The sequence below is a fragment of the Lygodium microphyllum genome, chromosome 11, assembly GCF_053477565.2.
Source record: "Lygodium microphyllum isolate KBCC chromosome 11, Lygodium_microphyllum_v1.1.10, whole genome shotgun sequence".
NCBI classification, from domain to species: domain Eukaryota; kingdom Viridiplantae; phylum Streptophyta; class Polypodiopsida; order Schizaeales; family Lygodiaceae; genus Lygodium; species Lygodium microphyllum.
Genome location: NC_141145.1, coordinates 80688766 through 80705073, shown reverse-complemented (window position 1 = coordinate 80705073; position 16308 = coordinate 80688766).

The following is a 16308-nucleotide window of genomic DNA, read 5'->3' as shown; positions in this document are numbered from 1 at the left end:
CTCATTTCTGTCATCACCCTGTCTACTAGAAGATGCATAATTTCCTTGTTGCAGTTTTCCATTCATGATGTCATTCTGCTTTTTGTAGCAGTCTTTAGCCATATGACCCATTTTACCACAATAGTAGCATTCAACATTACTGTTTGAATTTTGGCCTCTTTGCCATCCACCACGACCTCTTTGGCTCCCCCTGCCTCTAGAGTTACCACGTCCTCCTCCATAGGACTGATTTTCTTGAGTTTGCTGCATATTCTGATTTCTACCACGGCCTCCAAATCGGCCTCCTCTACCTCTGCCTCTACCTCTTCCAGCATTTGAGTAGAAGACAGCTTCTTTTGAAGTTCCTCCTGAAGAAGATGCACCACCATTTCTCTGCTCCTCAGAAATTAGAAGAGCAATCAACTCCTCAAAGTCAGGAAATCTTTCACGAACGGAAATGGATGTTCGAAACTGTGCATAATCCTTTCCTAGACCATTCAAGGTCATGGAAACTAAATCATCATCTTCCACTGGCGACCCAATGGAAGCAAGTGCATCTGCAATCTTCTTCACCTTCATGTGGTAGTCATTGATGCTCATATTTTCTCTTTGCACATTATGCAACTCTTGCTTGAGCTGCATTTTCCTGGCTTGTGTATTTATGCTATACATTTTTGACAGAGTATCCCATGCCTCCTTTGGCGTACTTGCATCTTGAATATGCACAATCATAGAGTCTGAAATGCTGATAGACAGCCAGTACATAACTTTCCTGGCTCTCTCATGCCATGCTTTGAATGCCTGCATTTGCTGTTGATTGGGAACATCAGGAAGAACTGGTTCTTCTTCATTTCCTGCAACAAATTCCCAATATCCTTTTCCCATAAGGAAATTCGTCATTCTAAACTTCCATGCCTGGAAGTTATTCTTGTCAAGCTTTTCAGTGACAATCTGTGAAAGAGAATCAGACGCCATTACAGAATACTGCAAGAAATTCTGTTACTGCAAAAAACACAGCTTCACCCTCACAAGGGAAGATCTGCAAAACTGGCGAAAGTGGTATTTGACCACACAGTCACTTCCTAGTGACGATTTTGCATAAACAGGAACCAAGGATGATTCTGAAACTCCCAATGTCTCTGCGCACAAGCATACGATGCAATTTCTACAGTAACTTTTCACCGACCTGTAGAATAGTGGCTGCACAGCATAAAACTGAGCCTTTTCCTGAGTGCGTGCAGAAAACTTCCGTCTGCAAAACAGGCCCCGAAATGGCCTCAAATCAAAAAAACAAGGTCGCCGAGGGCTAAAGGCCTCTCCCGCAGCATATACTGCCCTCTTGCTTCACCGCGAAGGGCGTCTCAACCTGAGACAATGCACTCCTGCAATTTCCGGCTGTGCTACCTGCAGAGATCTGCTCCCAAAACAGAAAATGAAAGCAACACTGCTCCTCTTACCAGACCACCGCGAGCTTGGCTTGCTTTCTTGAGCTCCTTACCACGAACAAGGCTCTGATACCATGTCAAGATTGTGGGAGAGAAGGAAGGAGTCTCGCTTGAAGCTTTCTTGCTTGCACAATGGGGGAAGTCACACAAGGGTGGAGGCTGAAAACAGTTTTCCTCTTCTTAGTTGTGTAAGCCAAAAGAACTCTAGTACAAAGAAATAGAAGAACCCTATGTATGGGTGTCAAACCAAACTCAACTAACTAAGGTGGCATACTAACTGAGCCACGAACTAGAGTAGATAAGGATAGCTATCATGTAGCTATTATTCATCGGCGGTGTACCAACCGCGTCTGCAACTGACAAGTCGGTGACATAAGTACTCAACGGTCACCCTGGCGTATCACGAGTGGAGCTCGATATCTCAACATATATGTATCTTTTTAATTGTTTTGAGCTAATGGGTAGAGATGCTTGTGGGGAGTTGGTGGGCTAAAGTTATCATATTTTTGACTCTAAGTACCTAAAACTAGTTTTTATATTTTAATAACAAAATATGTAGTTTGTGCTATATGAAGAAATTCCTACTCTTTAAAAGAATGCCACATTGGATTTTATTCAAAAGTAGTAGATTGGGATGATTTTCTCATGCCTAGTGATTTTTACAAAAAAAGAATATATTTGAGCAACAACTAATCAATCAAGGGGTATAATCCCTTGATTTAGTCATATATTACACAAAAACACACATTTTCTTTAAGTTAGGGACTCAAAATGAAATTATGGAAAATTATTGGCCATGAATTCATCCATCAGTGTTCTCTTATTTTAAAAACCATTACCTATTGTAGTGTCTTTCATCCTTTTAAACAACTTATATGAACCAATTTGTCCTTAAGTATTTCACAAAGATATTAGATTTTTCTTTATAACCTACTTAGTACAACAATACCATAAAGTATATGGGAAATCATGTGCTTTTACAAATCTATAGGTACACTCATTTACAACTTATGTGCTTTTACATATCTATCATGTACACACATTCGTAATGCTATAATAGCCATTTTTTAAATGTTTATTTACATGGCCTAATATTAAAGTCTTTCTGTTTAAAGCACATGCCATGAATTCATAATGGTTAGGAAACCATATAGGTAGGAACCAATCAGGAGGATACAAAGTGTCTTTATACAAAGATTTCATGTTGTGTATTTTTATTAGACTAATGTTGGGCTCAAAATTACAAGTCTAAAGTTTATGCTTTTATTTTCTTCCACTAAATTGTGTACATCTATCCTCAATCTAATAGATTTGCACAAATTGATACCAAGATTCAGTAGAATAAAATGTCTAGCTTGACAATAATTGAAATTGTAAGCTATACTCTCCAATGAAAGCATTCAAAATACTTGCTTTGAAATTAATGTCTATGTTGCAAGTGTGCCTTGACACAAAGGGATACTTAGTTTGAATGCAAACATTAAATGCTCATTCTAAGCTTTGTATCTACATTTTTAGTCTATAGACAGAGCATTAAGGGTAACCAAGATGTAATATAATAATAGCATATAATATCCTAAGCTAGTCATAACTCACCGTAAGATTTATAATCCAATGGAACTAACCAAATTTGACTTTCTTCACGCTTGGAATAGGTATCATAGGTCTATCTTGGGACAGTATTGAGTTTAAATACACATATTAAATTCATATGCTAAGCTTAGTACTTATATTGTGAATCTTATAAGCTAGTGAGGTTCTGAATGAAGTCCTGTAGGCCCAAAGAGATGCACTCAATTTTTTATCCCAGTGCTTGGGGTGCATGTGTACTTGCTTGGTAATTATCTTACAAATCAACCCATTTACTTTTTCGACCAAACCATTACACTGTGGGTAGTAGGGAGTAGAATGCCTGTGCTTGATTTTTAGCCTTTCCATTAGCTTCCCTACTAGGTTCGCCCTAAAACCAGGACCCCGATCAGAGATAATTTCCAAAGGTGTGCCAAAACTGCAACAAATATTTTCAAACACAAATTTTCCCACCTCTTGGGATGTGATCCTACTAGGCTGAAGCCTCTGCCCACCTCGTCATGTAGTCCACAAACATTATGATGTATTCCTTGCTAGATTGAGTTCGTGGGAGTGACTCTGTTGCATCAATCCCCCATTTCTCAAATGGGCCATATGTAGTTATGGGATTTTGTTCCTCATGCACTAGCTTCCTTGGTCCGGCCTTTTGGCAATAGTCACAAGTGCGGCACCAATGTTGCACATCTCGATGTAGATTAGGCCACACAAAACCGGCTTGGAGAATCTTCCTGCTGGTTATTTCTTGAGCAAATTGTCCGCCAAAAACCCCCTCATGGCAGCTCTTAATCACATCCATAATCTCATTTGCTGTTGGCACCCTTCTAAGCACTGCGTCCTTTCCTTTGCAATACAACACATCATTTATCAAGCGGTATTTAGTGGCCTTAGTAGCCAGCCACCTTTTCTCACTCTTACTCATATGTGTAGGTGCCTCACCATGCTCAAGAAAATAAAGCACATCTTGTAGTTGAAACTTACCTTGAAACAAGGGAAGCTTTACTGTAATGATGCCCACCATTACCTCTTTCAAAATTTCAGCTGCTAGAGCATCTGCGTCACCATTTGTGCACCTTGGCACAAAATAGATTTGGGCTTTCTGTAGCTTTCTCATGAGAGTTTTAGCTTCTCTCATTTTCACTGCTAAGTTATCATTTTTACAAGCCCAGATTCCTTTCATTTGCTTAACAATTAGCATAGAATCCCCAAAAACATTAAGTCGAGTGACACCATGTGAGAGACACCACCTCAAACCTAAAAGCAAGGCTTGATATTCTGCCTCATTGTTAGAATGGACATCCTCCAAGCTGATACCTTCTCCATAAAGTTTGTCACCTTCGGGAATGAACACCACTATTCCTGCTCCCGCTCTGTCTTTAATACGCTTGTATGCCCCATCAAAGTAGAGGGCATGGGCATTCTCTACCCGTGGCGGCTCCTCAAAAGGAGGTGTCTCCTCTTTTACCTTTTCCTTCTCTTTTTCCTTCTTTTGATGACATCTATGGGTCAACAAATCAGCTAGGCAAGCTCGAGTAGAATCCTCCACCTTGAAGGTGTAGTCAAACTCTTGGAGTTGTATCACCCACTTAGAGATTCTGGCTGAAACATCCATGTGCTGTAAGGCATAGGGAAAATGCTCTTCTGTCGTGATCACTGTGAATGGCCTAGGGAGAAGATAAGGACGAAACTTTCTTATAGCAAACATTAGAGACAAAACCATCACCTTGACCATCTTGTACCCTCGTTCTAATGCTGTCATTACTCTACTAGAAAAGTAAACGAGTCTCATTAGGCCAGTTTTAGCATCCTTTTGTATTAGTGCTGCCCCTAGAGCATCTTTCCCAAAACTCGAATTTACAAAAAACTCATGATCCCAACAAGACTGTAAAATTATAGGAAGGTTGCTAATAGCCTTCTTCACCTCGTGAAAGCACCTTTCGCTTTCGTCACTCCACAGGAGCTCCTCAGAGTGGGTTAACTGTTGCAGTGGAAATATTAATTGGGAGAGGAGATGAAAGAACCAACCCATATATCGCACCTTCTGAATGAAAGAGGTTAGTTGCTTCACAGAAGATGGTGATGGCACCGCCAATAGGGCCTTAACTTTGTTTGGATCTGCTTCAATATCCCTCTCACTTACGACATGCCCTAACAAAGTTACACTGCTTTCGCCAATGTGACACTTCTCATGGTTTAACTGCCCCCCCATTTGTGCGAGGCGGTTGAAAGCTTCATCCACCTTCCCTAGATGTAGAGCCTTAGAACTATAAATACAAAAAATCATTAATAAAGATCCTAATGGATTTCCCAAAATATGACTGGAAGACATAATTCATGAATCGCTGGAAGGTACTGGGGCATTTGTTAATCCAAATGGCATTACTTTGTAAGCAAAACAACCCCAAGGTGTAATGAAGGTGGTCTTCTGTTGATCCTCCTTAGCTATTCAGATCTGGAAATAACCTGAATACCCATCACAAACAGTGTATCTCTCATGCCCGGCCACCTCGTTGAGTATTTCATCCTGAAAGGGAAGAGGAAAGTGATCTCTCTTAGTTGCAGCATTTAGCGGTTTGTAATCCACACAAATCCTCAATTTTCCATTCTTCTTGGACATCACCACCACAAGTGAAACCCCCTCTGAGTCCCCTATTGGATAGATGAAGCCTGCCTTCAAAAGTCGTTGCGCCTCAGTGAGTAGAGCGTTTTGTTGAACTACTCCCAATCGTCGTAGCTGCTGCACCACTGGCTGTGCTCCCTCTTTTAGATTAATGTGATGTTGTACTGCTGTCACTCTTGTGATGTGTTCATAATCAGAAATAAAAAGTGCAGAGTGTTTTATCACCACTTCCATGTAGGCTGCCTTCTCCTCAACTAATAGATTTTTAGCCAACATTTTTTCTAACCCCTCCTTCTCGACCTTTGGAAGCTGCTGCGGAATTTCACTACTAGAAGGCCCTTTTAATGTAATCCCCATCACTTCTAGAGAGCTTTCTTCCTCCTCATTAGAAGACTCTCCCTCTGTCATAGATGACCAACCCTCGCTGGAACTCCATTCATCAGCGGTGGTCTCTAACACAAGATCCTCCTGTCGGCCCTCCTTCATGTTGTAGATAGTGCTCTTCCATTTTTTATGCAGCCCCTTTTGTGGCCTTAGCTCTAAATCCCCTGTCTCCCAATCTTGTCTGGCTTTCATTCCCATTAGACATGGTCGCCCAAGAATGAGCGGATAGCCATCCCCCTTCACTGGCATCACATACATGTCAAGCTCCAATTGCACTCCACACACCTTTACCTTGACTTTCTTTATAACTCCTAAATAATTTACTACTACATTGTTAGCCATTTTGGCCCCAAATTTAGTAGTTTCATTTACCTCTAATCCCAAACGATGCATCAACTTTTCCGTCATGACACAAATCTCTGCACCTCCATCCACATATGTCTTTGACACTCTCTGCCCATTGATTTCGGCTTCCACTAGAAGCACAATATCTTTCATCTTTCCAGCCTAGATTGCATTCACACGCCTATTCTTTATGGATCTAATGCTTACCACCTTTGACCATTGTCGTCGCATTGTTGGAGATAGATGTAGTAATTGTGGCCATGAAATTTTTGGCCCTTGATTCCTCACATCAGCAAGCAAATCATAAGCTCTAGTACCTTTACCCAGGGAAAAATCATCTGGCTCAATGTGTCGGCATGAGTGATCCCTCCTCTTTTTACTGTTGCGTGTCTTTGCAGCCATTGATGACTCTGCCTCCTCTTCCATATTTTCAACCTCCTTTGGTGGTGTAGGCTCCATTCTCTCAATTCTACGGGCTTTCTTCACTGGCATTGCTTCAACCTCTACTACTTTGGCCTTCCCTTTGACATTACTCTCATCTAAACTAATTATCCTGACATCATGATTCTCTGGCAGCTGAACAGGCAAGGGCGGCACCTTTGCAAGTGGTCGAGGATGCTGGAGAACTTGAACCGGTGGTGGAGGCCCTGGTTTCGGTGGAACAAACCTTTCCCTAGGTGGTGTCACTTGTTGTCCCTTCCTTCTTGGTTGGAATCCATTTCCTGGAAAACGCCTAGAATGAGGGCAAAAGTACATACCATGGCCAGTCTCCCCACAATTATAGCGAACATACTCTCTTTCTTGTCTCCTTGGACCTCGATTGCCTTCATTTATGAGGGGAGGGGGCCGTACTCCGTGCACCAAATTTAACGAAAGGCTTTCAAGTTGATTAGTATTGCGTTGTAGGAGCTCTTGCTGTGGCAGCTTCGGTTAAGGTGGGGCCTTTGCTATTTCTCTAGGCCTTGGCATGGTTGGTAAAACCTGCATGGGCTCAACTCTCCCCTTCAACTGGGCTTGATACTTCAATTTTCTATCTTTCTCCCTGGCATAAGTGACTAATTCTTCATAGGATGTGGGAAACTTTCCTTTGACCTTATCCCTTAGTAGAGGATGAAGTCCGGCTAGAAAACTATCTTTCTTAAGGCAATCAGGTACTCTTTCTCCCTCGGCTAAGGAGGTTGTCCATTTATCCCACAATTTTATAAACATGCCTTCATAGGCTTGGTATTCCCCTGGTAAGGTTTGGCGAAGATCTAAGAGCTGTCTCCAAATATCTCCAGGTGGCTCTATATCCTGGTACTTGTCCATGAATGCGGTCTTGAGATCCTCCCAATTACCGCTTGTAGCCTCCGGGAGAGCTTGATACCACACTCGAGCATCACCCTTTAGAACTAAAGAGAAGGCCCGTACTTTGGTTGCTTCATCATCCCGGCCTGTGACTAGGAAGGCCATTTCTAAGTCATCCAAAAAGTCTAGAGCTTTCTCTCCTTTGTGCCCAAAAAAACTTGGAAATGCCATGTTGCCTTAGTAGAGTACAAAGATGAACACGTCTAGACTTAAGTTGTATTTTATGAGGGGAAGGATGAATGGGTTCACAGATGCATTGATTTCAACAAGACGTCTCGGCCCCAGTATGCTTCTAATAATGCCTTGGAATCTAAGCTTTGTACTGGCTACAATATGCACAGTTTGCATAGCAAGTGGACGGATAGGTCCATACAACTCGTGGTGATTCATGAAAAACTATTATAATAAGATAAAGACATGTACATTGAAGGATGCATTGTAGTCTAGCATTGGGAAGATTATAGGTTCTGGTGATACAAGAATCTCCCTTAATCTTTCAGCCCCAAAGTACATGACAAGACGCTGCTGGAAGAAAATCTTCCTACTGATGCATACATTAACTCGGATGTTTTGTACAGAGTGGAAGGTGTAGAAATTAGGGCCATTATTATTATTCATGAGTGGAGACTACTTAAGGGAGTAGAGGGAATGCACTTTCTTAAATTATGAAGGATTTTCCCCAGAGTGTTTCTTTCTGGAACCCATCAACTTTGCTATACAGAGAATTTGCTCACCAGTGATTGCTCTTGCCTTAGTGTGTCCATCCTCGGCAACATATATTTCATAAGGTGTGATGGCCACCTTTTCAACCACACCCAATCTTTGAGCTAACAACAGTTGAAGGTAGTCTTCATACTTTGTACTTCTACAAAACTCCACACCGTTCATGCATAGTTGTCCTCCTTTGATGTGGATTAGGTCAGAGAGAGAGGAATTTGATGATTTGGAGACGAGGACCTCTTGGAAGGGCCTTCACTTTGTTTGCAAAACACTCACCATAATTATGAGAACCTAGCAATTGATGGCAACATGATTTTTTTCGTTGTGAGAGAATGGAATTTCTAAGGTGAACACCTTTTACTCGCATACGTTGTCGTATTGCTGTGCATTCGAGGTGTGAAAACCACCCAAAAGTCGTGTGTGTGATTTGATACTTTGTACATATTTAGATGTTATGTTTGCTCTTTTATTCTATGCTGAAGACGAAGAAGAACAAGGAGTTTTGGGAGACTGGTAACTCGAGATGCAATCTCATGACTACACTTATTTCAAGATATGTCGATTATGGGCTTCGTGAGGATGTTTCTAACATCTACAACTGGATGTTCTATGTGTGAAATGGCAGTAGTATGGGCACAGAACCAATTGATCATGATGAGTCTAGAGAGCTTATCAAAGCGTATCCTAGCAAGATGTGCGAATGTCTTCCGAATCTGAATGGAGAGAGTGTTGTGGAGTGTGATCAAGTTTCTTCCATGCTCACAGAAACATTTTGATCTTACGCTTGAGTAGTATATCTTGAAAGTTGGAGAGGGTAATGAAATGTAATGTGTTAGTGGGTTTATGGGTTTGGATGTTTCTTCAAGGCCTCTATGGATTCTTGGAGATGTTTTCATGGGCGCTTATCACACGGTTTTCGATTATGGAAAAACACGTGTAGGCTTTGCAAGGAAAGAGCTTTTTTTTGAATGGGACAAGGGGGGGAAAAAGTAGATTTGAAAGGGGAGAAAAGAAAGGGCCGCTTTTGGAGAGGAATCGGGAAGGAAGGTTAGGGAGACGCAGAAAACACGGAAGGAGGAGACTAATGAGGGGATTTCAAAAGCTAAAGAGGGAGGGAAAGGCAAAAAGGGAGGGCCCGAAAAGGAAACGGGGACTGAAACAGAAGAGGGGGAGAGATGGTGAACTGGGCGTTCAGAACAGAGGAGGACGGCGGTTGTTAATTCGTGGCGCGTATGACCAGAGACCTTTACAGGACTAGAGAGCATTACAATACGAGAATATGGCAGCTACGATGATGTCGAGGAGCGAGCGTCATCCCGAGAAGAATTGAGGAGATCTTTCTGGATTACAAGGGCTGCGACGGCTCAGAACAATCAGGAAATTCATGGAGGGGCTGTGATGTAGGCTGCTTGATGGGAAAAGAGAGGATCGGATCAACTGATTGATCTCGCAAACTCCGATTATAAAAGAGAGACGCCAAGGGCCTGTTGCATATATTTTATATATATTGTTGTCTACTGTGGAGCGCAAGTAGGAAGACTGACACAGACAGAGAGAGCAGCGGAAGCTGGTCTTGTCCGAGAGCTCAGGTCGAGGCTATAACAATCAGATATATATATATATATCTCTCTCAGACACTTGTGAGGTCATCACCATACATAACTACCCGCAGTTTCGTGATAGCAGAGATCATCAGTCAGGTCACATAGTCAACCACACATTCCATTCCATGTTTAAGATACCAAGAGCAGCTCCTGAGGTACAACAGTTTAACAGGCGCATGCATGCTGCAGTTAATGATAATTCATACTCGGATTATGATGATGATGAAATGGAAGGAATCCCCACTTATGGTGGCAAATTCACTGAGTACGGTGTCTATGGCAATATCTTCGAGGTCACAGCAAAATACAAGCCTCCCTTTGCCCCATTGGGAGAGGTGCATATGGTGTTGTCTGCTCTGCGCTCAATTCTGAGACCAATGAGCCTGTTGCCATCAAGAAAATATGCAATGTCTTCGACAACAACATTGATGCAAAAAGGACTTATAGAGAATTGAAAACCCTTCGACATCAGGATCGTCTGTGGATGAAGGGAATCCATGCTGCGCAAACGAAGGAGGTTTGCTAGATTTGGGGCTGCACAGCGCTTGTGAAAGAGGAATTGCAGGGAGGAAGGAGATCAATTCCCTCGGTTCCTCTTGGAACCTCTATGAAAACACTCTCTATAGTTAGTACAGCTTTACTTGATGAGCCTTTGATGACTGTATTCTGCAACGAAATGCCAAGAGTAAAACGAAGAAGATGAACTTAAGAAGCTGACGTTTTACAAGTGCATTCCATGATAGAAAGTAAAGGAACAGAAATAGGAGACCTAAATGATATGACCACCAGCAACGATGTATTTTCTAGTTTGTCCATTCATGACAATTCTGAATAAACAATTGACATAACAGGAGGCTCAAATACTGAAGTGAGATTTCATGCTTTATATTAGCAGTCAATTGAGAGGAGAAAGAGAGCATAAGGTTAAAGCTAAAACTCTTATATTCAGTAAGAGTCCTTGAAGGGTGTTGAGTGTTGAAATGACTTGTTTTTTGGCTGATTTTTGTTGTTTTTGAGAGCTGAATGGTTGATTTTATGAGATGATTGATTGATTTAGAAGTGGTTTGAGAGTGTTTTGGATGATATTGATTGTGTTTTGGAAGATCATGATGTTTGTTGGTGGTTCTGTGATGTTCTGATAGATTCTGATTGGTTCTGTATACCTTCTGTTTTGTTCTGTTTTGCTCTGTTTTGGTCTGTTTTGTTCTGATTATCTTCTGTAAGGAGGGATGAAGTATTGATTGATGAAGAATGAGATATTGATTAAGTTTATTGAATGGTTTGTGAGAGTTTGAAATGGTTTGAGAGTGAGTTATGTGGTTTTGATGATCTTCTGTAATCTTCTGTAGGTCTTCTGTAGAGCTTCTGCTTCTGCTTCTGTTCTGTTCTGTTCTGTACTGTAGCTGTTCTGGTACTGTTCTGTAGACTGTTCTGTATGCTTCTGTAAGTGTTCTGTGGAATGTATATGTGACTTTGGGAAAGTTTTCTAGCCTTGGAAAGAGGTGAATACAAGTGCAAAAGAGCTGAAAGAAGTGGAAGAAGTAGCTGCTGAAGACTCAAGAGAAGACTAGAGTGAAGTGACAGTAATGAGCTGTGAAGAGACACTGTAGTGGCTCTGGTGACCCTTCATATCAGACATACCTCTTGGGAGGGGTATCCACGACCTAAGAGTGATTATTGAGAGTAATTTTTGAGAGATTGTAGTGAGGACATGATGTATTATTGATGGAGTGAGATAGAGAGAGAGAGAGTCAGAGATAGTTAATTCTACTGAAACAGAGTGATTGTATATGAGAGATTGAGAGAGAAGACTATGAAGATATTGAAGATGAATACTATGTGATGTATTTTCATTCTAAGATGGTGTATTTCTTTGCTTTCTTTGTTCCATTGATGGATTTTGTGAGGATATTGAAGAATATGGTTGATTCTATTAAAAACTGTGGGAGATCTACATGATGCTGCATGAAGATTTGTTGTGCCTGGTGTTCTTTTCTTCATTGTGATCATATGAAACATGATAAACAAGCTTGTTGATGTTACAAGATAGATTTTCTTGCAAGAGAATTCCCTTTTCCTTGGTGTTCCTCTCGGGGCTCCATGTTTTGGTGCGCAGCCGGAGAAGCTTGCCATCAACAAGCACCAAAAGAGGTTGAAAATGAAGGAAATGGCATTGCCAAGAAGAGAAGAATTCAATGGATGTTTGTAAAGTTCCTTCTTCCACTGAAGAGTTGGAATTCCTCATAATTAAAGCCACTTTCCACAAAAAGTTCATCCCACAATGGCGGAAACACATTACCATCATGATGCATGCTCTATGTGGTGGACAGTTTCCTCTTCCTATTGAAGTAGCAGAAACTTGCATCTTGGTGGCAAACTGTTTGGGAACAAACTGAAGAGCAGAAGCAGAGAGAATGACCATCCATGGAAGATTTGGCATTCATTGAGAAGTTTCCAGACAACATCAAGTGGGAGATTGTGAAGAAGCTTCAGGAGTCTTGGTCTGTAGAGGTTCACAAAGACAAGAAGGAAAAGAGTTGGAATTTGTTCGTGGATGGTCAACAGCAAGATACATGGGATGCTTGGTGTACTGATAATCTTCTGTTTGTTCAATTAGCAACCCACTGGAAGTTGGTAGACAGAGTGTTTTTCACAACATACACTATTGAAACCATCAGAAGCTGGCATTACTATGATGATGGCACCACCACAATGCTCAGACGTATGCATTTTGACACCTTCAGAACTGAATATCTTCCTCTGTGCAGTGGCATGAAAGCAGAATTCAGGGACGTTGAAAAGAAAGAAGTAGAAGAAATGTTGGCCAGAGAGTCCTCCAGAGACTGAAGCCTTCTGTTAACCCTCTGTGGAGCACTAACAACATAGTGGAGCCACACCCCTGATGAATGACGCAATAAAGAGGCAAGCGTTAGAACGAGTCTAGAGGTACGTGAGAAGAGAGAAAGCAAGAATCAGAGCCGAGAGCAAGCTCGCAGCAGAAGCCGCCTTTGACGCCCTTGCGGAACTCTTTACAGAAGTCCCAATGGCACATCAAGCCCTTCCTCCTCCTGCTGGAGGTCCACTTCCAAGCCAGATCCGTCCTGGAAATATTGATGACAGACCAGCGAATGTAGTCCCATTGCCAGTTTTTAAGGGAGAGTACAATGAAGACCCCGATCTTCATGTAGCAGAGTTTATGGTAGCGTGTGTGGCTAACAATGCCAGAACCCCTGAGCATTGGTTAGCAATATTCCTCGCCACTTTCAAGGGCGCGGCGTTTCAGTGGTATGAGAGACAAGCAGCAGGAACTTTTGGCACATGGGACGACCTGAAGTTGGCCTTCCTCACTAAATTCAGGCGTGAAGGTTTTGAAGAGCGGATGAGAGAGGAATTTATGAACCTAAGTCAGTCCTCTGGAGAAAGAGTGGAACCCTATGTCTCACGAATGGAATCCATCTTGAAGAGATGGACTAACCATAATTTAGATGATGGCATTCAGAAGGGGGTGTTTCTCAGAGGATTACAACCAGAAGTCCGTAAGTTTGTGGAGTTGCAAAGACCAGCCACACTGCAAGCTGCAACAGAAGGAGCAAGACTGTACGATGAAGTGGAAGCTAGATTAGCGATGAATACAGGAAGAGGAGTCCTACCTCCTCTGATGCCAGGAATGATGTACCCACCAAATGCAGTTCCAGGGACTGTTCCCTACCCTTACCAACAGATGCCCCCAATATCACAGTACAGTGCACCAAATCCACAGTGGCCACAATCCATGCCTCAAATGATGGTTCAACCACAACAACAATGGTCCCAACCAATTTTCTCAATGCCAAATCAGCAGCAACAGTGGAATCCTACCAACTGGAGCCAACAACCAACAGTTCAAACCGGAGCCCTGAATCAGAACCAGAACAGAGACCCCTCTGTACCAGCCCAACCCGTTTACGCAGTGATTACAGAGACTCCTCAAAACCCTCCTGCCAGTACGTCCGGAGGAGAAAGCTTGAAGGATTATTTATCTAACTCAGTTGCAAACATCAAAAAGGAGTTGATGGATGTGATTACAGAACAACTACAGACGTTGAAAGTGAATACCGCTAGCATATCCAATGTTGCAGGAGCAGGAAGAGATGTGATGCGGTCAAATACTTGGTGTGGTAAGTGTCATCAAGCAGGCCATTTAGCCACTGAATGTACATGAAAACCAACTATTCCTAGGGCCTTCTGTTCCTACTGTTTGCGGAAGAACCATATAGAGGACATTTGCTCTCTGAAGGAGATGCATGATAGGAGAAGGAAGGAAGAAGACGCAAGATTCAACTTGTTGGAATCCAGAATGACAACACAAGATATTGGACCCAAGCCTAGAGAGTTTGGTCCTAATTTCGGACCCAGAAGATTTCCCCCTCAAAGTTACAGAGGAAGACAGTCTGGCGGTGGTCAGAGATCAGAAGTGGAGTGTTACAGATGCGGAGAAAAGGGACACATCTCACCAAATTGTCCAAATCCCAGAAGGTCAGTGGATTACAAGCCCTTATGCAGTCGATGCAAAGGAGAAGGCCACACTGCAAAAGACTGTCCGAGCCCAGCCCCAGTGAAAAATAGTGCTACTGATAGTCCAGCCAAGGCCCAAGAGCCTACCTCCAATTTAGTGGAATTGGAAGTTGCTGCCATCACGCGTGCAAAGAAGAAGGAACCACCTATCCAGAAAGAAAATAACCCTCCTGCCAGAATAGTGAAGTTCAGTCTTCCACCAGAAGAACAGAACAGAACAGAGCCTAACAGTGCCGTACAGACCCCTACAGTGCCACAGAGAGTTACAGAGACAGTTACAGAGACAGGACCAGAGGTCCAGGATACAGAAGAGGAGGAAGTGCCACAAGTGGCAGAAGAAGTTCCTGTAATTCCTCTGTTGGAAGAAAGAGGGAAAATGAAAATGGGTGTTGCCCCATTCCCTAATCGGTTAGAGAAGCCAGTGGATCCTATTAAGGAATACGATCTGGTCAGAGATCTAGATACCTTTAAACCAAACCTTACATTCCGACAATTATTGATGTTGTCTCCCAGTTGCCGGAAAAGGTTCAAAAGTATACTGACAAGAAGACGTGGCTTAAGGATTGCTCCCTCAATAGCAACAAAGTTCAACAAGGCTCCAGAGCCTGTAAAAGAAGTGGATGTAGCTAATGCTTTCCTAGATCCAGGTACTCCAGAGACTGGTGTGTGGATAGAAGGCTGCTTCATCGCAAATGCACTGATTGATGGTGGTTCATCAGTGAACATTATGACGGATGTGACAATGAAGGATCTAGGCCTACAAGGTGTGCAACCCACCCAATGGCTCATCAGACTGGCAGATCAGAGTAGAATCAAGCCTTTGGGCATTCTCCCATATGTGAAGACTACAGTGGCTGGAAAAGATTATTGGCTGACCTATTTGGTGGTGAAGCCAAACTCTTATGGTACATCCTATCCTCTGTTACTGGGCAGACCATGGATTTTTGAAGCCCGAGCAAGGACGGATTGGTTCAAAGGAACTTTGACCTTGGGCAGAGGACCCAACAAAGTGGTGCTGAAACTGTATGGTTCTCAAAAAGGACATGGATCCACCTCCTTGGAATTATCTTCTGATTTCCCTAACGAGGCTACAGATGGAACATCAGCATACGAAGATGCTGTCAAACAGATCCTTCCCAAGAAAACAGTGGCACATTCCTTAACAGTGGATACTGTAAGCCGACTTCCAAAAGATGCAAAGCCATTATCAATGGGTGAATACTTCCTGCCTGAACCAGAAATGACTTCTGAAATCACTTCTGACAGTGAGATAGAAGCATGGATGTATTGCTCTCCCTGTTACATGGCCATAGCAGAGCCAGAGACAGAGGCAGGAGAGGAAACAGAGAATCTGTTCTTCTGTTACAGAGCTCCTACAGAAGCAGAAGCAAAAGCAGAAGCAGAAGCAAAAGCAGAAGCAGAAGCAGAGACAGAAGCAGACGCAGAGACAGAGACAGAGACAGAAGAGGATGGATATGATATGGATGAGGAAGATTATGAAAGTGAAATGGAAGAGTCTATCCCACCTGAAGAGGATACATTTGAGGACGAAGTTCCAGAAGCATCAGAAGTCGATGAGCTCATGCTATGGGACAGAATGGCGATGGTACCACTTGGTCTGGTAAATGGATCCTCTCATATGCAAAACCTTTATAAGAAATGGATTAAGAAGAACAAGCCGTCTTTTGAGAGTGGCTCCTGCCGTCCTAACCTATCCTTGCCA